The sequence below is a fragment of the Tachyglossus aculeatus genome, chromosome X1, assembly GCF_015852505.1.
Source record: "Tachyglossus aculeatus isolate mTacAcu1 chromosome X1, mTacAcu1.pri, whole genome shotgun sequence".
In the NCBI taxonomy this organism is placed as follows: domain Eukaryota; kingdom Metazoa; phylum Chordata; class Mammalia; order Monotremata; family Tachyglossidae; genus Tachyglossus; species Tachyglossus aculeatus.
This window is the reverse complement of record NC_052101.1, coordinates 4,275,358-4,299,805: the sequence shown is the minus strand read 5'-3', so window position 1 is coordinate 4,299,805 and position 24,448 is coordinate 4,275,358.

Here is a 24,448-nt window from a genome sequence, read left to right as displayed (position 1 = left end):
CAAATTCCGGTTCCGCCACTGGTCAGCTGTGTGACCTTGGGCAAGTCACTTCACTTCTTTGGGCCTCAGTGACCTCATCTGTAAAATAAGGATTAAGACTGTGAGCCCCCCGTGGGACAACCTGATCACCTTGTAACCTCCCCAGCACTTAGAACAGTGCTTTGCACATAGTAAGCGCTTAATAAATGCCATCATTATTATTACTATTCTCTGGGCTTCAATGACCTCATCTGTAAAATGGGGATGAAGACTGTGAGCCCCCCGTGAGACAACCTGATCACCTTGTAACCTCCCCAGCGCTTAGAACAGTGCTTGGCACATAGTAAGCGCTTAATAAATGCCATCATTATTAATAGTATTAGTACAGTGCCTGGCACATAGGAAGCGCTTAAAAAATGCCATCATAATAATAATAATACACAAACTGGGTCAAATCAGTGGCATTGCAGCAGGGCTCGCACGATACCCAAGCAGTCAGATCATCAGCCCCGAAGTAACAATGGTGATAGCCCACTGTTGGGTAGGGACTGTCTCTATATGTTGCCAATTTGTAGTTCCCAAGCGCTTAGTACAGTGCTCTGCACACAGTAAGCGCTCAATAAATACGATTGATGATGATGATGATGATGATAGCGTTACACAAAAACAGTCAGACCACCAGCACCGAAACAATAACGCTCGCAGCAACAGGCCGACACAGTCACAGCGAGCCACAGACACAGTCGGACCGCCGGCGGTGAAGCAGTAGTCACAAGCGGTCGGCTCACCGGCCCTGAAGTAGTGATGCTCACAGGAATCATCATCAATCAATCGTATTTATTGAGCGCTTATTATGTGCAGAGCACTGTACTAAGCGCTTGGGAAGTACAAATTGGCAACATATAGAGACAGTCCCTACCCAACAGTGGGCTCACAGTCTAAAACACAGTCAGATCACCAGTGGTGAAGTAATTGGCAATAACCAAACACAGTCAGGATCACCGGCGCTGAAGCGATAATCGTAATAATCATCATCATCTTCATCATCGATCGTATTTATTGAGCGCTTACTATGTGCAGAGCACTGTACTAAGCGCTTGGGAAGTACAAATTGGCAACATATAGAGACAGTCCCTACCCAACAGTGGGCTCACAGTCTAAAAGGGGGAGACGGCATTTATTAAGCGCTTACTATATGCAAAGTACTGTTTGAAGCACTGGGGAGATTACAAGGTGATAATAATAATAATAATGATGGCATTTATTAAGCACTTACTATATGCAAAGCGCTGGTCTAAGCTCTGGGGAGTTTACAAGGCGATCAGGTTGTCCCATGTGGGGCTCACAGTCTTTATCCCCATTTTACAGATGAGGCAACTGAGGCCCAGAGAAGCGAAGTGACTCTTCCAAAGTCACGCAGCTGACAACCTATACATATCTCTATTATTGGAGAAGCAGCGTGGCTCAGTGGAAAGAGCATGGGCTTTGGAGCCGGAAGTCATGGGTTCGAATCCCAGCTCTGCCACATGTCTGCTGTGTGACCTTGGGCAAGTCACGTAACTTCTCGGAGCCTCAGTTCCCTCATCTGTAAAATGGGGATTAAGACTGTGAGTCCCACGTGGGACAACGTGATCACCTTGTATCCCCCCCAGCGCTTAGAACAGTGCTTTGCACATAGTAAGTGCTTAACAAATGCCATTATTATTATTATTAATCGGTGGAGCTGGGATTTGAACCCATGACCCCTGACTCCAAAGCCCAGGCTCTTTCCACTGAGCCACGTTGCTTCTCCAATAATATAGATAGTAACAGTAATAACTGTGGTTAAGCACTTACTGTGTGCCAAGCACTGTACTAATCGTTAGGGTAGGGACAAGGTAATTTTTTTTTTAATGGCATTTATTAAGCGCTTACTATGTGCAAAGCACTGTTCTAAGCGCTGGGGAGGTTACAAGGTGATCAGGTTGTCCCACGGGGGGCTCACAGTTTTCATCCCCATTTTACAGATGAGGTAACTGAGGCACAGAAAAGTTAAGCGACTTGCCCAAGGTCACACAGCCGACAAGTGGCAGAGCTGATTTAAACTCAAGTCCTTCCGACTCCCAAGCCCGTTATCTAACCAGCGTGGCTCAGTGGAAAGAGCCCGGGCTTTGGAGTCAGAGGTCATGGGTTCAAATCCCAGCTCTGCCACTTGTCAGCTGTGTGACTTTGGGCAAGTCACTTCACTTCTCTGGGCCTCAATTCCCTCATTTGTAAAATGGGGATGAAGGCTGTGAGCCCCCCGTGGGACAATTCGATCACCTTATATCTCCCCCAGCTCTTAGAACAATGCTTTGCACATAGTAAGCGCTTAATAAATGACATTATTATTATTGTTATTATTATTATTATTACTTTGGAAATCTCCATCATCTCTCCTGGAAGAAGTGAGTATCACTCAGCAGTGGCATAAAAAGGATTGATCGTCTCTCTTTATTGTGGTATTGTACTTTCCCAAGCGCTTAGTACAGCGCTCGCTCTGCACACAGTAATAATAATAATCATCATCAATCGTACTTATTGAGCGCTTACTGTGTGCAGAGCACCGTACTAATGATAATAATGATGGCATTTGTTAAGCACTTACTACGTGCAAAGCACTGCTCTAAGCGCTGGGAAGGGTACAAGGTGATGAGGTGAGGTTGTCCCAAGGGGAGGTTCAAAGTCTTCATCCCCATTTTCCAGATGAGGGAACTGAGGCCCAGAGAAGTGAAGTGACTAGCCCAAAGTCACACAGCTGACGAGGGGCGGAGCTGGGATTAGAACCCATGACCTTTGACTTCCAAGCCCGGGCTCTGTCCATTGAGCCACGCTGCTTCTCATCAGCACTGAATAAATGGAACTGAATGAATAAATTGAATCAATCAATTAATCAGTCATCCAGCTGAGCACCTATTCTATGGCACTTCATTAGGCGCCTTTCAAGGACAACGAAAGCAAAGGTCGCGATGCCCGCTTGCTGTCACGGAGGTTATAATCTCATGCAGAGCTTCAAGCCCATTATTTAGACAGTGAGTCCACTGTTGGGTAGGGACTGTCTCTATATGTTGCCAACTTGTACTTCCCAAGCGCTTAGTACAGTGCTCTGCACACAGTAAGTGCTCAATAAATACGATTGATTGATTGATTGACAGTATTTTCCCCTTCAATTTACACTGTGAGCCCTGGGTGGAGGACGGATTGTGTCCAACCTGATGATCTTGTATTTACCCCAGTTCATAGAACATTGCTCGGCACATTGGAGAAGCAGCGTGGCTCAGTGGAAAGAGCCCGGGCTTTGGAGTCAGAGATCATAGGTTCGAATCCCGGCCCCGCCACATGTCTGCTGTGTGACCTTGGGTAAGTCACTTCACTTCTCTGAGCCTCAGTGACCTCATCTGTAAAATGGGGATTGAGACTGTGAGCCCCACATGGGACAACCTCATTACCTTGTTTCCCCTCCCCGGTGCTTAGAATCAATCAATCAATCGTATTTATTGAGCGCTTACTGTGTGCAGAGCACTGTACTAAGCGCTTGGGAAGTACAAGTTGGCAACATATAGAGACAGTCCCTACCCAACAGTGGGCTCACAGTCTAAAAGGGGGAGACAGAGAACAAAACCAAACATACTAACAAAATAAAATAAATAGAATAGATATGTACAAGTAAAATAAATAGAGTAATAAATAGGTACAAACATATATACAGGACAGTGTTTTGCACATAGTAAGCGCTTAACAAATGCCATTATCATTCTTATTATTATTATAAGAGAAGCAGCGTGGCTCAGTAGAAAAGAGCACGGACTTTGGAGTCAGAGGTCATGGGTTCTAATCCCGGCTCTGCCAGCTGTCAGCTGTGTGACTTTGGGCAAGTCACTTCACTTCTCTGGGCCTCAGTGACCTCATCTGTAAAATGGGGGTGAAGACTGTGAGCTCCCCGTGGGACAACCTGATCACCTTGTAACCTCCCCAGCGCTTAGAACAGTGCTTTGCACAGCGTAAGCGCTTAATAAATGCCATCATTATTATAAGACATAGGCCATAGGAACACATCCCAACTTGATTACTGTATCAGCCTCCCTTCCTCCTGTCTCTCCACACTCCAGTCTACACTTCTCTCTGCTGCCCGGATTATTTTTCTACAAAACTGTTCAGTCCATGTATCCCCACCCCTTACGAACCTCCAGTAGTTGCCCACCCACCTCTGCATTAAATAGAAACCCCTAACGCAATCAATCAATCAATCAATGGTATTTATTGAGCGCTTACTGTGTGCAGAGCACTGTACTAAGCGCTTGGGAAGTCCAAGTTGGCAACATATGGAGACGGTCCCTACCCAACAGCGGGCTCACAGTCTGTCGGCTTTAAAGCCGTCGGTCCCCTTGCCCCCTTCTACCTCACCTCTCTACTCTCCTATTCCAACCCGGCTGGCACACTTGACTCCTCTATTGCCAACTATTTTGTTAATATGTTTTGTTTTGTTGTCCGTCTCCCCCTTCTAGACTGTGAGCCCGCTGTTGGGTAGGGACCGGCTCTAGATGTTGCCAACTTGGACTTCCCAAGCGCTTAATACAGTGCTCTGCACACAGTAAGCGCTCAATAAATACAATTGAATGAAATAAATGAACGATCTCACTCTACCCAAACTGAGCCCCCTCCTTCCTCTCAATCAATCAATCAATCATATTTATTGAGCACTTATTGTGTGCAGAGCACTGTACTAAGCGCTTGGGAAGTCCAAGTTGGCAACATATAGAGACGGTCCCTACCCAATAGTGGGCTCTCCCCCTTCTCCCCCTCCCCATCCCCCCGCCTTACCTCCTTCCCCTCCCCACATCACCTGTAATTATGTATATATGTTTGCACGTATTTATTACTCTATTTATTCATTTATTTTATTTGTACATATTTATTCTATTTATTTTATTTTGTTAATATGTTTTGTTTTGTTGTCCGTCTCCCCCTTCTAGACTGTGAGTCCGCTGTTGGGTCGGGACCGTCTCTATATGTTGCCAACTTGGACTTCCCAAGTGCTTAGTACAGTGCTCTGCACACGGTAAGTGCTCAATAAATGCAATTGAATGAAATGAATGAACCATCTCACTCTACCCAGACTGAGCCCCCTCCTTCCTCTCCCCCTTCTCCCCCTCCCCACCCCCCCGCCTTACCTCCTTCCCCTCCCCACATCACCTGTATATATATGTTTGTACATATGTATTACTCTATTTTATTTGAACATATTTATTCTATTTATTTTATTTTGTTAATATGTTTTGCTTTGTCGTCTGTCTCCCCCTTCTAGACTGTGAGCCCGCTGTTGGGTAGGGACCGTCTCTCTATGTTGCCAACTTGGACTTCCCAAGCGCTTAGTACAGTGCTCTGCACACAGTAAGCGCTCAATAAATACGATTGAATGAACGAATGAAATACCTCCGTCTCGTCTATCTCGCCAACGACCTCTCTCCCACATCATCATCACATCATCATCAATCGTATTTATTGAGCGCTTACTGTGTGCAGAGCACTGTACTAAAGGCTTGGGAAGTACAAACTGGCAACATATAGAGACAGTCCCTACCCAACAGTGGGATCACAGTCTAAAAAGGGGAGACAAAACCAAACATACTACAAAATAAAGTAGAATAGACATGTACAAGTAAAATAAATAAATAGAGTAAAAAATATGTACAAACATATATACATATACTGGAAAACCCTCCATCCTCAAATCCGACAGGCAATTCCTCTCCCCCGTTTCAAAGCTCCATTGAAGGCCCATCTCCTCCAAAGGGGCCTTCCCCCCCTTAAGCTTCCTTTTCCTCTTTTCCCGCTCCCTTCAGCATCACGCTGTCTTAATCCCTTTATTCATCCCCCTTCCCAGCCCCACAGCACTTACATATAGAGCCGCAATTTTTTATTTATTTAGATTGTCTGTCTCCCCCTCTAGATGGTAAGCTCATAGCATGAAAAGCAGCGTGGCTCAGTGGGAAGAGCCCCGGCTTGGGAGTCAGAGGTCATGGGTTCAAATCCCCGCTCTGCCAATTGTCTGCTGTGTGACTTTGGGCCAGTCACTTCACTTCTCTGGGCCTCAGTTCCCTCAGCTGTAAAATGGGGACTGTGAGCCCCCGGTGGGACAACCTGATCACCTTGTAACCTCCCCAGTGCTTAGAACAGTGCTTTGCACACAGTAAGCACTTAATAAATGCCATCATTATTATTATTATAGTAGGCAGGAAATCTGTCTACTATTTTGTAATATAGGAAATAAAGGAAGGTGTAATAAAGGAATAAAGGAAATCGTGCTGTACACAGTTACTGCTCCTTCCTTCAGGCAGGCGCCAAATAAGACTACAAGCCCGTTGTTGGGTAGGGACTGTATCAACATCATCAATCATATTTATTGAGCGCTTACTATGTGCAGAGCACTGTACTAAGCGCTTGGGAAGTACAAGTTGGCAACATATAGAGACAGTCCCTACCCAACAGTGGGCTCACAGTCTAAAAGGGGGAGACAGAGAACAATACCAAGCATTCTAACAAAATAAAATAAATAAAACAGATATGTACAAGTAAAATAAATAAATAGAGTAATAAATGTGTACAAACATATATACATATATACAGGTGCTGTGGGGAAGGGAAGGAGGTAAGATGGGGGGATGGAGAGGGGGATGAGGGGGAGAGGAAGGAAGGGGCTCAATGTACAGAACAGACTGTATCTGTTGCCAAATTGTCCTTTCCAAGTGCTTAGTACAGCACTAATTTCAAAATTAGTCAAAATTCAAAAAGGGTCAAACTTCTCTCTTCCAGAAGTATCCAGAGCCCAATTTCTTCCACACCATAAAATGCCATTTCCTCTGGAGGATCGGATAGTGAAGGAGGAGGGGGTATACCTTCAGTCAGGGTTTTCACCCTCCAGTTTCTCAGCACGGAGGTGGAAACACCATTTTTTTTTTAAGATGTAATTTTAATTGCATGTTCTCCTGGAGATTCACCAAAATGGCCCGTTTAATTTCCCGTGGGAGCGGATTTCAACCCTTCATAGAATATGGAGACTGTCTCCTTGCTGACAGAGAGGGTAGATTTATTTTTTTTCCTGCCGGAGTGGTGTACCCTCTCCACAACCGTTCCTGGCTACTGGCTAAATGAGCGAGCGGAATTCCTCCTCCGCCTTTTTCTCTCCTCATTAGGTTTCCCAGAATATCTACCGCCGACCATCTTCCCTCTCATTTGTCCTAAGTAGATGACACATTCGTAAAGCTCTCAGTGTGGAAATGGAACCGGCACTCTACGCCCATCATTATGCTGCTACAGCACTTTGCTTTCAGAGCAAAGTGAAGAGGCAGCGTGTCTCAGTGGAAAGAGCCCGGGCTTTGGAGTCAGAGGTTATGGGTTCGAATCCCGGCTCAGCCACATCTGCTGTGTGATTGGGCAAGTCACAACTTCTCGGAGCCTCAGTTGCCTCATCTGTAAAATGGGGATAAAGACTGTGAGCCCCACGTGGGACAGCCTGATCGCCTTGTATCCCCACAGTGCTTGGAACAGTTCTTTGCACATAGTAAGCGCTTAACAAATGCCATTATTATTATTATTATATTTCAGCCTTGCGATTGCATATCTACCAACATGGGCCTTGTCAATCTTGCATTCGATTGCAGTCGGCCTTAGCGAGATCCCGCTGCATGGAACCTCATTTCCTTAGGAGCCGGGCAGATGGAGGAATAACCAGCCTTTTGTTTTTCTTTTTTCTTTAACCGGAGCCCAAAGAATAATAATAATAACGATGGCATTCGTTAAGTGCTTACTATATACAAAGCACTGTTCTAAGCGCTGGGGAGGATACAGGGTGATCAGATTGTCCCACGTGGGGCTCACAGTCTTCATCCCCATTTTCAGATGAGGGAACTGAGGCCCAGAGAAGTGAAGTGACTGCCCAAGGTCACACAGCTGACAAGTGGCGGAGTCAGAATTAGAACCCATGACCTCCGACTCCCAAGCCCGGGCTCTTGTCACTAAGCCATGATGCTTCTCTGATATTTGATATCCTATTTGATATTCACCCCGCCCCCAACCCAACAGCACTTACATACATATCTTTAAATTATATATTATAAACTATTTATTCATTCATTCATTCATTCAATCATATTTATTGAACGCTTACTGCGTGCAGAGCACTGTACTAAGTGCTTGGGAAGTACAAGTTGGCAACGTATAGAGACGGTCCCTACCGAACAGTGGGCTCACAGTCTAGAAGGGGGAGACAATAATTACATAATATTCATATAATATTCATGTAATATTCATATAATAATAATAATGATAATGGCATTTATTAAGTGCTTACTATGTGCACAGCACTGTTCTAAGTGCTGGGGAGGTTACAAGGTGATCAGGTTGTCCCACCGGGGGTTCACAGTCAATCTCCATTTTACAGATGAGGTAACTGAGGCCCAGAGAAGTGAAGTGATGTGCCCAAAGTTGCACAGCTGACAACTGGAGGAGCCGGGATTTGAACCCCTGACCTCTGACTCCAAAGCCCGGGCTCTTTCCACTGAGCCACGAATGCCCGTTTCCCCCTCCAGAGTGTAGAAGCAGTGTGGCTTAGTGGATAGAGCTTGGGGCTGGGAGTCAGAAGGACTTGTCCGCTGTGTGACCCGGGGCAAGGCACTTCACTTCTCTGGGCCTCACTTAGCTCATCTGTAAAATGGGGATTAAGAGTGTGAGCCCCATGTGGGACAAGATCTGTGTCCAATCTGAATCGCTTGTATCTATTCCAGCGCTTAGAACAATCAATCAATCAATCAATCAATCGTATTTATTGAGCACTTACTGTGTGCAGAGCACTGTACTAAGCGCTTGGGAAGTACAAGTTGGCAACCTAACAGTGCTTGATACATTGTAAGAACTTAAAACATGCCATCATTATTATTATTATCAAGCTCACTGTGAGCGGGACATGTCCCGACCAACTCTGTTATACTCTAGCAAGTGCTTAGTACAGTGCTCGGCACAAAGTAAGTGCTCAATATTCATTCATTCATTCAATCATAATTATTGAGCGCTTACTGTGTGCAGAGCACTGTACTAAGCGCTTGATAAATGCTATCGATGATGATGATGGTGATGGAAGCATTTCAGTCTTAAACTTTCCCACCTAGCATTTCTTATGCTGCACTTACATACATAACCATAATTTATTTTAATATACTCTCCCAAGCACTTAGCCCAGTGCTCTGCAAATAACAAGCGCTCAATAAATACTACTGATTGAATGATTCCCACTGATGCCTTCCTGATATTAACTCTTAGCAACGGTGTTTGCTTGCAATTTCTAAACCTATGATAATAAAAATAATAATAATTGTGGTATTCATTAGGCACTTACTAAGTGCCAAGCACTGTACTAAACACTGGGGTGGATGCAAGCAAATCGGGCTGGACACAGTCCCTGCTCCACGTGGGACTCACAGTCTCAATCCTCATTTTCCCGATGAGGTCACTGAGGCGCGGAGAAGTGAAGTGACTTGTCCAAGGTCACACAGCAGACATGTGGCAGAGCTGGGATTCGAACCCAGGACCTTCTGATTCCCAGGCCCGTGTTCTAGCCACTCCGCCATACCGTAGTGTGTCTGATCCGCAGGGGGGGAAAATGGGTAATGGAAAAACAATTTAACCTTGGTTGTGTCCCTGAGGACCTCAACGTTTAGGACAGAGGAGTTTATGACTTCTGCTCGTAAAAATGTCTTGGAAAGAAGTATTTTTTTTTGTCAGCCAAGTCCAGATGCTCACAGAGTGTCTCCGTTATAGAAAGCTCCATTTCTCAGCATGGCTGACTTAAAAATACTTCTTACGTTGCTTAATATTTATTTTATTTTGTTAGTATGTTTGGTTTCGTCTCCCCCTTTTAGACTGCGAGCCCACTGTTGGGTAGGGACCGTCTCTATATGTTGCCAATTTGTACTTCCCAAGCGCTTAGTACAGTGCTCTGCACACAGTAAGCACTCAATAAATACGATTGATGATGATGATGATAGTAATTGTGGTATTTCTTTAGCTCTTACTATATGGCAAGCACTGTACTGAGCACTGGGGTCTTGTCTTATGCTGCCTAGTCGTCTCCGACCCATAGCGACACAACGGATGCATCTCCTCCAGAAGGTCCCTACTCCATCTGCGATCATTCCGGAAGTGGATCCACAGAGTTTTCTTGGGAAAAATCTGGAAGCGGTTTACCGTCGCCTCTTTCCATGCAGTAAATATGAATCTCCACCCTCGACTCTATCCCGGGCTACTGCTGCTCCGCACGGGGGAGTTTTGACTTGTAGCAGATTGCCTGCCACTCGCTAGCTAATAATAATAACGATGGCATTTATTAAGCGCTTACTATGTGCAAAGCACTGTTCTAAGCGCTGGGGAGGTTACAAGGAGATCATGTTGTCCCACGGGGGGCTCACAGTCTTCATCCCCATTTGACAGATGAGGGAACTGTGGCACAGAGAAGTGAAGTGACTAAAGTCACACAGCTGACAATTGGCAGAGCTGGGATTTGAACCCATGAACTCTGACTCCAAAGTCCAGGCTCTTTCCACTGAGCCACGCTGCTTCTCAAGCTAGGAGTGGAATGGACAGGCCCCGGCTTGACTCTCCCTACTGTAGACAACACTGGTAGAGGACTGGAAACTCTCCAGGTGCGACCCTGAGAGGGGAGTGCTTGGGTAGATTCAGGATAATCAGGCCCCACTTAGAGCTCATAGAGTAAGAAAGCCTTTGAAAGAGAAGCATCATGGCCTAGTGAACAGAGCAAGGGTCTGGGTGTCTAATCCCTGCTCTGCCACTGTCTGCTGTGTGACCTTGGGTAAGTCCCTTAACTTCTCTATGCCTCAGTTACTTCATCTGTAGAATGGGGGATTGAGACTGTGAGCCTCATGTGGGACAGGGACTGTGTCTAACCTGATTCTCTCGTATCTACCCCAGCACTTAGTACAGTGCTTGGAGCATAGTATATACTGAATAAATATCGTAATTTGTTTTTTTAAAGTGAATTCTTCTAATGAATTGCTGATATCCTTCAGGAGCTCACCTCCTCCGGGAGGCCTTCCCAGACTGAGCCCCCTCCTTCCTCTCCTCTTCCCCATCCCCCCTGCCGTACCTCCTTCCCCTCACCACAGCACCTGTATATATGTTTGTACAGATTTATTACTCTATTTTACTTGTACATATTTACTATTTTATTTATTTTATTTCGTTAATACGTTTTTTGTTGTCTGTCTCCCCCTTCTAGACTGTGAGCCCGTTGTTGGGTAGGGAACATCTCTATATGTTGCCAACTTGGACTTCCCAAGTGCTTAGTACAGTGCTCTGCACACAGTAAGCGCTCAATAAATATGAATGACTGAATGACTGACTGAAAGAAGGAAGAACAGGTATTGCATCCCGCTTTATAGATGAGGTAACTGAGGCTCAGAGAAGTTAAGCGACTTGCCTAAGATCACACAGCAGATACATGGTGGGGCTGGGATTAGAACCCAGGGCCTCTGAGTCCCAGGCCTGTGCTCTTTCCCTTAGGCCACACTGCTTTTCATTCTCTGTTGCTTCTTCTTTCAGTCTGCTAAGCACAGTCCTTAGCATTGAGATAGTACAACTAAATAATAGTAATAATAATTATGGTATTTGTTAAACGCTTACCATGTGCCAAACACTGTTCTAACCACTGGGGTAGATACAAAGTAATCAGGTTGTCCCACGTGGGGCTCACAGTCCTCATCCCCATTCTACAGATGAGGTCACTGAGGCCCAGAGAAGTGAAGCGACTTGCCCAAGGTCACCCAGCAAACAAGTGGCAGAGGCGGAATTAGTACCCATGTCCTCTGACTCCCAAGCCCGGGCTCTTTCCACTAAGCCATGCTGCTTCTCATAATGAGTAGATGTGATTCCTACCCACTGGTAGTTTACAGTCTAGCAGTGTGGCTCAGTGGAGAGAGTCCGGGCTTTGGAGTCAGAGGTCATGGGTTCAAATCCCGGCTCTGCCGACTGTCAGCTGTGTGACTTTGGGCAAGTCACTTCACTTCTCTGGGCCTCAGTGACCTCATCTGTAAAATGGGGATGAAAACTGTGAGGCCCCCTGTGGGACAACCTGATCACCTTGTAACCTCCCCAGCGCTTAGAACAGTTCCTTGCACATAGTAAGCACTTAAGAAATACCATTATTATTATTATTATTACCCTATGAACAAATTCAGGCTACAGCTTTTTCACCAGGATGATGAAAATAACAATAATATTAATAATAATAATTGTGGTATCTGTTAAGCACTTACTATGCGCCACACACTGTATTGAGCACAGGCGTAGATTCAAGGTAATCAGGTCTCATATTGGGCTTCCAGTCTTAGTAGGAGGGAGAACAGGTATTGAATCCCCATTCTGCAGATGGGGGAACTGAGGCACAGAGAAGTTAAGTGGCTTGCTTAAGGTCACCGAATAGACAAGTGGCAGATCTTGGGATTAGAACCCAAGTGCTCTGATTCCTAGACTGTGCTCTATCCACTAGACAACACTGCTTCCCACGCACACATACAAACACACATATATGTGTATATATATATTCACAAACACACCCACATGCACACATATGTGCCTGCTTGTGAATGTAGTGTGTGTATGCATCTCCTGTTTTAATGATCTTTTATGCTCAAAGGTAATCTGTATCACGGTTGCAGAACATAATAATAATAATAATAATCATGGTGTTTATTAAGTGCTTACTACACACAAAGCACTGTTTTAAGCGCTGGGGAGGTTACAAGGTGATCAGGTTGTCCCACGGGGGACTCACAGTCTTCATCCTCGTTTTCCAGATGAGATAACTGAGGTCCAGAGAAGTGAAATGACTTGCCCAAAGTCACACAGCTGACAATTGGCGGAGCCGGGATTTGAACCCATGACCACCGACTCCAAAGCCCGGGCTCTTTCCACTGAGCCACGCTGCTTCTCAACATATATCTCATACATTAATGATAATATAAACATTATAATAACTAGAAAGTTGGCAAAGAAGAATTTTACTTTTAAAATGCTAATCATTTTTACTCGATTCCTCTAAATTAGTAAAATTTGCTTATGAAAAGTATACATCAAAGAAAAAAGGCTGTTTGAGTTGCTGAATTAAAAGGCTTTTGAAGAGTTTCCCCAAACAGCTGACCCGAAGGAGGAGTGGGATGGTATCATCATCATCATCATCATCAATCGTATTTATTGAGCGCTTACTATGTGCAGAGCACCGTACTAAGCGCTTGGGAAGTACAAATTGGCAACACATAGAGACAGTCCCTACCCAACAGTGGGCTCACAGTCTAAAAGGGGGAGACAGAGAACAAAACCAAACATACCAACAAAATAAAATAAATATAAACAGCACAAATGGAGAAATAGCAAATCCTAGGTGATATTGGTGATACCTGTATCATACAGAAACTCCTTACCATTGACATTGGCACTTGATCAATCACTCAATCAATCAATCAATCGTATTTATTGAGTGCCTACTGCGTGCAGAGCACTGTACTAAGCGCTTGGGAAGTACAAGTTGGCAACATATAGAGACAGTCCCTACCCAACAGTGGGCTCACAGTCTAAAAGATCACCTTGCCCGCTCCAAACCCACCTCGCTGCTCTCCTACCATTCATTCACTCATTCATTCAGTGGTATTTATTGAGCGCTTACTGTGTGCAGAGCACTGTACTAAGCGCTTGGGAAGTACAAGTTGGCAGCATATAGAGACGGTCCCTACCCAACAGTGGGCTCACAGTCTAGAAGGGGTCACACCCCAGACCGCCCACTTTGCTCCTCCGTTGACAACCTCCTCCCTTTACTTCCATCTCATCTACCTCTTCGCCTACGTGAGAAGCGGCGTGGCTCAGTGGAAAGAGCCCGGCCTTTGGAGTCGGAGCTCATGGGTTCAAATCCCAGCTCTGCCCATTGTCAGCTGTGTGACTTTGGGCAAGTCATTTCACTTCTCTGTGCCTCACTTCCCTCATCTGTAAAATGGGGATTAAGACTGTGAGCCCCCTGTGGGACAATCTGATCACCTTGTATCTCCTCCAGTGCTTAGAACAGTGCTTTGCACATAGTAAGCACTTAATAAATGCTATTATTGTTATTATTCTCTGTGCCTCGGTTCCCTCATCTTTAAAATGGGGATGAAGACTATGAGCCCCCCGTTGGACAACCTGATCACCTTGTAACCTCCCCAGTGCTTAGAACAGTGCTTTCCACATAGTAAGCGCTTAATAAATGCTATTATTATTATTATTCTCTGTGCTTTGGTTACCTCATCTGTAAAATGGGGATGAAGGCTGTGAGTCCCCCGTTGGACCACCTGATCACCTTGTAACATCCCCAGCACTTAGAACAGTGCTGTCCACATAGTAAGCGCTTAATAAATGTCATTATTATTATTATTATTATTATTATTATTATTATTATCATCTCTCACCCACTTCCTGCCTCTGACTCCCTTCCACTTCATATCTGATCATCTTTCTCCACCTTCGAAGCCTTATTCAAAGCACACCTCCTCCAAGAAGCCTTCCCAGACAAAGCCCTCATTTCCCCTTCTCCCTCTCCCTTGTGCGACTCCCTTGACTTGGATTTGCAACTTATCAATCAATCAACCAATCAATCGTATTTATTGAGCGCTTACTATGTGCAGAGCACTGTACTAAGCGCTTGGGAAGTACAAATTGGCATCACATAGAGACAGTCCCTACCCAACAGTGGGCTCACAGTCTAAAAGAACTATCAACTATCTGTAATTCATTTATTTATATTAACATCTGACTCCCCCTCTAAACTTCAAGCTCACTGTGGGCAGGGGACATGTCTACCAACTCTGTTATATTGTGTTCTCCCAAGCACTTATTGTTCTCCATATAGTAAGCGCTCAATAAATACGATTAACCGATTGATGATAAAAACACCTAAATTGTTCGAACCCTAATTTGGTGTTCTATGCATTGCCTCAGCTAATTAAAATTTGAAGCATTGGAAGAAGGCAGCAATGTCTTCTCACGTGTTATGTAGAGTGATTAAACACCATGAGTAGCTGATAGTAAATGCTTAATTCTGTCAGTAAGCGAAAAACGTATCAATTTAGCTCGCCATAGATCCATCTAGTGGAAAATAATGTGTCTGATGCTAGATCAAGTCAATAGCTCTAAAACTAAAAATACAAATGAAAATCCTCAATGAATGACAGTCAGCATAGCTCATGCTTTTCCAGGGTTCTTGTTGGAATAACAAGCTATCAAATTACCCGACAGAAACAATTCCTTTTAGAAACCAATATTTGCTATTTTTGCAATTTATTGAATTTCCATACAATGATTGGAAAGTCATACGGCGTATACCTTCCTGACTTCAAAGGCATAAATTATTCAGTGTTTTACAGAGCCTAAATGAAATAAGAATCCTCTCGATAGATCATCTATCCACAGCTCATGCTATAGACCGAGCCGAAGAACTGAGAAACTTCTTTAATAAGGGCCACGTCAGATGGCGAAGACTGAATTATGACTTTTAATAACCACCATTTCAGATATTAGCATTTCAAACTTGACTTACTTTGAGGTTATTGATTTGTTTCTAAGGTTGGCCGCAAGATTTGAAAGCATAATGCGGTACTAGGTCTTTTGGCCTGCTCTCGTCTCTCGAACTAAATCCGCTTTCCAAAACGCTGACCTTTGGCCGAAAGTGATTTTGAGAAGCATCAGACGGCAGGCTTACAATAATAGCTTTTCATCATCATCATCAATCGTATTTATTGAGCGCTTACTGTGTGCAGAGCACTGTACTAAGCGTTTGGGATGAGATGAGTTCGGCAGATATGCAAATATGTTTCCAACACTGAAGACACCAAGTCTGTAGTGGGGTTAATCTTACCAGAGAAGCAGCGTGGCTCGGTGGAAAAGAGCCCGGGCTTTGGAGTCAGAGGTCTTGGGTTCAAATCCCGGCTCTGCCAATTGCCAGCCGTGTGACTTTGGGCAAGTCACCTCACTTCTCTGAGCCTCAGTTCCCTCATCTGTAAAATGGGGATGAAGACTGTGAGCCCCACGTGGGGCAACCGGATCGCCTTGTAACCTCCCCTTCGCTTAGAACTTTGCACATAGTAAGCACTTAATAAATGCCGTCATTATTATTATTATTATTATTATTATTATTATTACCACAGTCCCCCTCGACGTGACTAAGCGAGCGAATGTGGCATTGAGAAGTAGCGTGGCCTAATGGCTAGAACACGGCTGAGAGTCAGAAGGACCTGTGTTCTGAACGTACCCCTGCCACATCTCATTCATTCAACCGTATTTATTGAGCGCTTACTGTGTGCAGAGCACTGTACTAAGCGCTTGGGAAGTACAAGTCAGCAACATATAGAGACGGTCCCTACCCAACAGCGGGCTCACAGTCTAGAAGGGGGAGACAGACAACAAAACAAAACATGTCAGTGCTTAATAAATACAATAATAAAAAGAATCATATGTATTGAGCACTTAACTCTATGCAGAGCACTGTGCTAAGCGCTTGAGAGTGTACAATACATCAGAATTAGCAGACACATTCCTTGCACTGGTAATAAAAATAACAGGACATCCCTTACCCTCAAGAAGCTTGCCACCTTTCCAAACCAAGTGATAGAAGATGGCTTTTGGATTCTCTTCCACATCATCATCATTATCAATCATCAGTGATTTAGACTGATTTTAGACCGTGAGCCCACTGTTGGGTAGGGACTGTCTCTATATGTTGCCAATTTGTACTTCCCAAGCGCTTAGTACAGTGCTCTGCACATAGTAAGCGCTCAATAAATACGATTGATGATGATGATGATGATCAGTGGTATTAACTGAGCGCTTTCTGTGCACAGAGCTCTGTACTAAGCACTTGGGAGAGCACATAATAATAATAATAATAATGATGATGGCATTTATTAAGCGCTATGTGCAAAGCACTGTTCTAAGCGCTGGGGAGGCTACAAGGTGATCAGGTTGTCCCATGGGGGGTTCACAGTCTTAATCCCCATTTTACAGATGAGGGAACTGAGGCCCAGAGAAGTGAAGTGACTTGCCCAAAGTCACACAGCTGACAACTGGCAGAGCTGGGACTTGAACCCACAATCTCTGACTCCAAAGCCCGGGCTCTTTCCACTGAGCCACACTACTTCTCTAGCATAACAAGTACGTAACAAGAGAGTTGGTACACACATTCTCCCCGTGATTTACTCGTGATCTCGGCTGTGTGACCTTGGATAAGTCACTTAACTCCTCTGTACCTCAGTAATCTCATCTGCTATATGAGGAGTAAGACTGTGATCCCCACGGGGAACATGGACTTAGCCCAGCTTGTTTATCTTGTATCTACCCTAGTGCTTAGAGAAGCAGCGTGGCTTAGTGGAAAGGACACTGTGAATGTGAGAAAATGGGGGAATCCTAATTAATAATAATAGTAATCGTGGTGGTAATAATTATAGCAGTGTGGGAAGCAGTGTTGCTCAGTGGAAAGAGCCCGGGCTTGGGAGTCAGAGGACTTGGGTTCTAATCCCAGTTCCGCCACTTGTCTGCTGTGTGACCTTGGGCAAGTCACTTAACTTCTCTGGGCCTCAGTTACCTCATCTGTAAAATGGGGATTAAAAGTGTGAGCCTCATGTGGGACAACCTGATTACCCTGTGTCCACCCCAGCACTTGGAACAGTGCTTGGCACATAGTAAACGCTTAACAAATACCATCATCATCATTATTATATACATATCTCAATAAGTCACAGTTTGGCTTTCTCTTTGCCTTTGGAAGGCAGGTTGTTACTAATGACTCATAAGCAGGTTTTAAATTAGTAAACCATTGTCGATATTACCTGTATATATGTATATATGTTTGTACATATTTATTACTCTATTTATTTATCTATTTATTTTACTTGTACATATCTATTCTATTTATTTTATTTTGTTAGTATGTTTGGTTTTGTCTCCCCTTTTAGACTGTGAGCCCACTGTCGGGTAGGGACTGTCTCTATATGTTGCCAAATTGTACTTCTCAAGCGCTTAGTACAGTGCTCTGCACACAGTAAGTACTCAATAAATACAATTGATGATGATGATATTACTTCACCTCCAGTTTATTAACAGATAACTATTCTTTTCAAGCCAACCCGCTGCATATTTCTCACCAATTTAGTGGGGTTGGGAGGTGGGCTCTTCTGACTTTATGGTGTGTTTTTTCCTTTCTTTGTTTTGGGGATTATCCACTGGGTGAAAGAACTTTGAGCTGCTCTCAAAAAATGACGCTTTCACAAGTAAAACGTCTGCTTCAATCCATAGCACAGTGAAATTGTTCATGAAGCCTTGATTTAGACTGATGGATCCCTCTCCTTCCCGGTTTTATTGCTTGGTTACGTTTACTTCGGCTGCTCCTACTAAAAAAGTTGGAATAATCATGAAACAATTTCTCTCTCTCCCTTCTGTGTCACTTTTTGCAGTTGGGTCCATAGACCCTAAGTACTTTGATATTCATCTTCCACCCCCGCACTTATGTACATAAGTTTATACTCTGTTGCTTCACCTGTCTGAAATTTAACAGTGCTTGGCACATAGTAAGCACTTAACAAATACCATTATTATTATTATTATTATTGTTATTTTAATGCTTGATTCCCCCTCTAAGCTGTAAGCTCCTTGAAGACACAGATTGTGTCTACCTAATCTATTATGCTCTCCCAAGTCCTTTGTACAGTGCTTGACAGATAGTAAGTGCTTAACAAATGCCACTATTTTTATTATCCTTATTAAATAATAATAATAACGGTATAGTACAGTGCTCTGCACACAGTAAGCGCTCAATAAATACGATTGAATGACTGAATGAATAAATGAATGTGCCAAGCACTGTTCTAAGCACGGGGGTAGATACAAGCTAATCAGGTTGTCCTACATGGGGCTCACAGTCTTAAATCTCCAATTTGCAGATGAGGTAACTGAGGCACAGAGAACGTAAGTGGCTTGCCCAAGGTCACACAGCAGACAGCTGACGGAGCCGGGATTAGAACCCATGACCTTCCGACTCCCAAGCCCGTGCTCTTTCCACTGAGTCACGCTGCTTCCCACGCTGTTATTATTATTACCACCATCATTACTATTATTATTCATAAGGATTCCCCCATTTTCTCACAGTCATGCATTATTGGGTAATTCATTCATTCAATCATATTTATTAGCCTTACTGTGTGCAGAGCACTGTACTAAGCGCTTGGGAAGTACAAATGAAGCCATGAATTGAAGCCAGAATTTTTCCCACCAGACCCTCCTCCTCGCCTGTAAAAGGCACCATGGAAAATGGGAAAAATATACGGTACTTTGGCTGTAGGCCAACGAAAAAGTGAGCTACTCAGCTTGCTACTCCAGTCTCAATCAATCGATCAATCATTCATATTTATTGAATACTTACTGTATGCAGAACACTGTACTAGGCGCTGGGGAGAGTACATCATAGCAGAGTTGGTAGCCAAATTCATCATCAATCGTATTTATTGAGCGCTTACTGTGTGCAGAGCACTGTACTAAGCGCTTGCTAGAGCGCTAATTCCCTGCCTGCTAGAGTTTACAGTCACCTTCAAACCTCTTCTTCAGGTGTGGTTTGGATCCTTTGGCATGCTCCAGTCTGCACTAAAGCTACCTGAGATTTCCCAGAAAATCAAGTTTCCCCACAGATAATTACTATGCTTCTGGACTTTGTGTTTCACCCTTTATAATTAACTCCGGCGTTCAATTTGAAACAGTGCGCCAAGTTAAATAGTTTTCAATTTACTTTTTATATTAAAACTCCAAAGCAGGTTTCTCCGGACACACGCTTTATAAATTGGGTGGGTTTTTTTTTTTTTTTTAGGTCAATAAGGTATTGAAATGGTGAATAAAGGAATACAGTTAATTAAAGCTAATGCTTCAGAGCAGGGGTAAACAATGGCATGGGAATTATCCTTAATTATATCTGAATTCACTAAGAAAACTGTTACTTTTTGTACTCTCCCTGCCCTTCCTCGGATTCTCCCGTTGTTCACTCTCAGTCACCCTGCCCATCTTTAATAATGATAATAATAATAATAATGGTATTTATTAAGTGCTTACTATGTGCAAAGCACTGTTCTAAGCATTGGGAGGATACAAGGTGATCAGGTTGTCCCACATGGGGCTCACAGTCTTAATCCCCATTTTACAGATGAGGGAACTGAGGCCCAGAGAAGTGAAGTGACTTGCCCAAAGTCACACACCTGACAACTGGCGAAGCTGGGATTTGAACCCATGACCTCTGACTCCAAAGCCTGTGCTCTTTCCACTGAGCCACGCTGCTTCTCTAATAATTTCCTAAGCATTTCCTATGTGTCCAGCACTATACTAAGTATTGGGGAAATAATAATAATAATAATGACATTTATTAAGTGCTTATTATGTGCAAAGCACTGTTCTAAGCACTGGGGAGGTTACAAGGTGATCAGGTTGTCCCACGGGGGGCTCACGGTCTTCATCCCCATTTTCCAGATGAGGGAACTGAGGCCCAGAGAAGTGAAGTGACTTGCCCAAAGTCACACAGGTCACACATGGGGCTGAAAGTCTAAATAGGAGGGAGCACAGATACTGAATCCCCATTCTGCAGATGAGGGAGCTGAGGCCCAGAAAAGTGAAGTGACTTGCTCAAGGTCACACAGAAGACAAGTGGCGGAGTTGGAATTAGAACCCAGGTCCCTCTGACTCCTGGGCCTGGGTTCTTACCACTAGTCAGGCCGTGCTTGGTGGTCCTGTCTTGTTATCGGGGAATCTCCTTCCCCTCCCCATGCAATCCTCAAGCTTCCTGAACCAAGTAACTCTGGAGATAATAATAATAATAATAATAATAATAATAATAATAATAATAATAATAACATTTATTAAGCACTTACTAAGTGCAGAGCACTGTTCTAAGCACTGGGGAGGTTACAAGGTGATCAGGTTGTCCCACGGTGGGCTCACAGTTTTAATCCCCATTTTACAGCTGAGGTCACTGAGACACAGTGACCTGAGTGACCTCGTCCCCCCTCCATCCCCCCCATCCTACCTCCTTCCCTTCCCCACAGCACCTGTATATATGTATATATGTTTGTACATATTTATTACTCTATTTATTTATTTATTTATTTTACTTGTACATATCTATTCTATTTATTTTATTTTGTTAGTATGTTTGTTTTGTTCTCTGTCTCCCCCTTTTAGACTGTGAGCCCACTGTTGGGTAGGGACTGTCTCTATATGTTGCCAATTTGTACTTCCCAAGCGCTTAGTACAGTGCTCTGAACATAGTAAGCGCTCAATAAATATGATTGATGATGATGATGATGAAGTGACTTGCCCAAAGTCACAGAGCTGACAAGTGGCAGAGTCGGGATTTGAATGCATGACCCCTGACTCCAAAGCCCGGGCTCTTTCCACTGAGCCACGCTGCTTCCCCATGGGCAGCCACCCCTGCTCCTTTGGCTGCTGCTGGGAAAAGGGAGGTGACGAGGGGAACAGGAAGTGGAAGGAGGAACGGGATGGGGAGAAGGTGGGAAAAATTTGGAAATAAAATGATAAGTAGGGCAGGCTGGGGACTTGGGGGTTTCAAAGTGGGGGGTTTTATCAGGAAGGGGCAAGAGTCTCCCCAGATCTCTGGGTCACATCACCATCAGGGGTATTTATTGAGTGCTTACTGTGTGTGGATCATCATCATCAATCAATCGTATTTATTGAGTGCTTACTGTGTGCAGAGCACTGTACTAAGCGCTTGGGAAGTACAAGTTGGCAACATATAGAGACAGTCCCTACCCAACAGTGGGCTCACAGTCTAAAAGCGCAGTCACAGTTAAAAATCATCATCATTCATGATGATTTATAAATCATCATTCATGATTTCATGATATTTATTGAGTGCTTGGGGGGTACGGTTCAACAGAATCGGCAGACACGTTCCCTGCCCACAGTTGGCTTAAAGTCTGGATGGCGAGGCAGACATGAATATAAATAAACATTAAATAACATAGTATATAATTCATATTTATGTACAAAAGGGCTTTGGCGACGAATATCAAAAATATCCAAAGGTCACAGGTCCAAGTGCCTAGACAACACAGGATGGAGAGTGAGATGGGGAAAAGAGGGCTTAATTGGGGAAGGTGGGACTTCAATAAGGCTTTTAAGGTGGAGAGAGTGGTGGTCTGGCATATATTTATTCTATTTATTTTATTTTGTTAATATGTTTTGTTCTGTTGTCTGTCTCCCCCTTCTAGATTGTGAGCCCGCTGTTGGGTAGGGACGGTCTCTATATGTTGCCAACTTGGACTTCCCCAGTGCTTAGTACATTGGTCTGCACACAGTAAGCACTCAATAAATACGATTGAGTGAATGAATGAATGAATATGGGCAGAGAGGGAGTCCCGGCCAGAGGGAGGATATGGTAAATGGGTTGATAGTGAGATCAAGGCACAGTGAACAAGCTGGCATTAATAATAATAATAATAATAATGGCAGTTATTAAACACTTATTATGTGCAAAGCACTGTTCTAAGCGCTGGGGAGGTTACAGGGTGATCAAGTTATCCCAGAGTCTTCACCCCCATTTTACAGATGAGGTAACTGAGGCACAGAGAAGTGAAGTGACTTGCCCAAAGTCACACAGCTGACAAGTGGCGGAGCCGGGATTTGAACCCATGACCTCTGACTCCAAAGCCTGGGTTCTTTCCACTAAGCCACGCTGCATTAGAGGAGCAAAGGATGTAGGCTGGACTGTAGTGGGAAATAGGTGAGGTAAAGTAGGAGGAGGTGAACTGATTGAGTGCTTTAAAGCTGACGGCAAAGAGTTTCTGTTGCTTGTAGAGATAGATGGAGTTTTGGGAAACATGAACTGAACGTTTCAGAGAAAAATGATCCGGGCAGCAGAGTGAAGCATGGACTTGAGTGGGGAGTGACAGAAAGCTGGGAAATCAGCAAGGAGGCAGATGAAGTGGTCAAAGCGATTGGGATGGAGAGGAAAGGGTGGCTTCGAGCAATGCTGTGAAAGTAGGACTGACAGGATTTGTTGAATGGCCCAATATGTGGCTCAGATGAGAGAGATGATTGAATAATAATAATAATAATAATAATAATAATAATAATAATAATGGCATTTGTTAAGCACTTACTATGTGCAAAGTACTGTTCTAAGCACTGGGGAGGTTACAAGGTGATCAGGTTGTCCCACGGGGAGCTCACAGTTTAAATCCCCATTTGACAGATGAGGTAACTGAGGCACAGAGAAGTTAAATGACTTACCCAAAGTCACACAGCAGACAGTTGGCAGAGCCGGGATTTGAACCCATGACTTCTGACTCCAAAGCCCGGGCTCTTTCCACTGAGCCATGCTGCTTCTTGAAGGACAGAGTTACGGGCCTGTGAGAGAGGAGAGTAGCATTGTCTACAGTGATGGGAAAGTCAGAGGGAGGGCAGGGTGGGAAGATAAGGAATTCTATTTTGGCCAGGTTTAGTTTGAGGTGTTGGTGGGACATCCAGGTAGATATGTCTTCAAGGCAGGAGGGAATTCGAGAGTACAGAGTAGGTGAGAGTTCAGACCTGGATCTGTAGATTTGGGAATCAACCTAGAAGATGGTAGTTGAAGCCATGGGAGTAAATTGATTGTCTAAGGGAGTGGGGAGAGATGGAGAGTAGAAGGGGACTCAGAACTAAGGCTTAAAGGGCCCCCCACCACTGTCATAGGGTGGGAGTCAGAGTAAGAGACTGAAGAGGAATGACATGAGGAGAACCAAGAGGGGATAGTGTCAGCAAAGCCAAGGTTGGATAAAGTTTCCAGAAGGGGATGGTCAGTAGTGTCAAAGGCAGGTGAGAGGTTGAAGAGGATTTAGATGGAGTAGAGTCAGGTTTGGTGAGAAAAAGGTTATCGGTTACCTTAGAGAGGGCTGTTTCTCTGGAACCAAGTGGGGAGGAAACAACAAACACAATCTCCAACTACAACAATCCAATCCGCACACTTCATTCCTCTAACACCACCCCGGGGACTCACCGTTCCTTCACATCGCCTTTCTAGTTGCCGACTCCTTGCTCATAACCACTCTCTGGCCTGTGACTCCAAGCCCCTTCACATAAGACAGACCACCATTCTCCTCGCCTCCATAGCCCTACTAAAGCCACACTTTCTCTAGACTGTAAGCTCCCTCTAGATTGGTTAGTTTGTTGTGTGTCCATTGCTACGTTGTACTCTCCCAAGCACTTAGTACAGTGCTATGCACATAAAGCTGGAATGCCCTCCCTCTGCCCATCCGCCAAGCTAGCTCTCTTCCTCCCTTCAAGGCCCTACTGAGAGCTCACCTCCTCCAGGAGGCCTTCCCAGACTGAGCCTCTT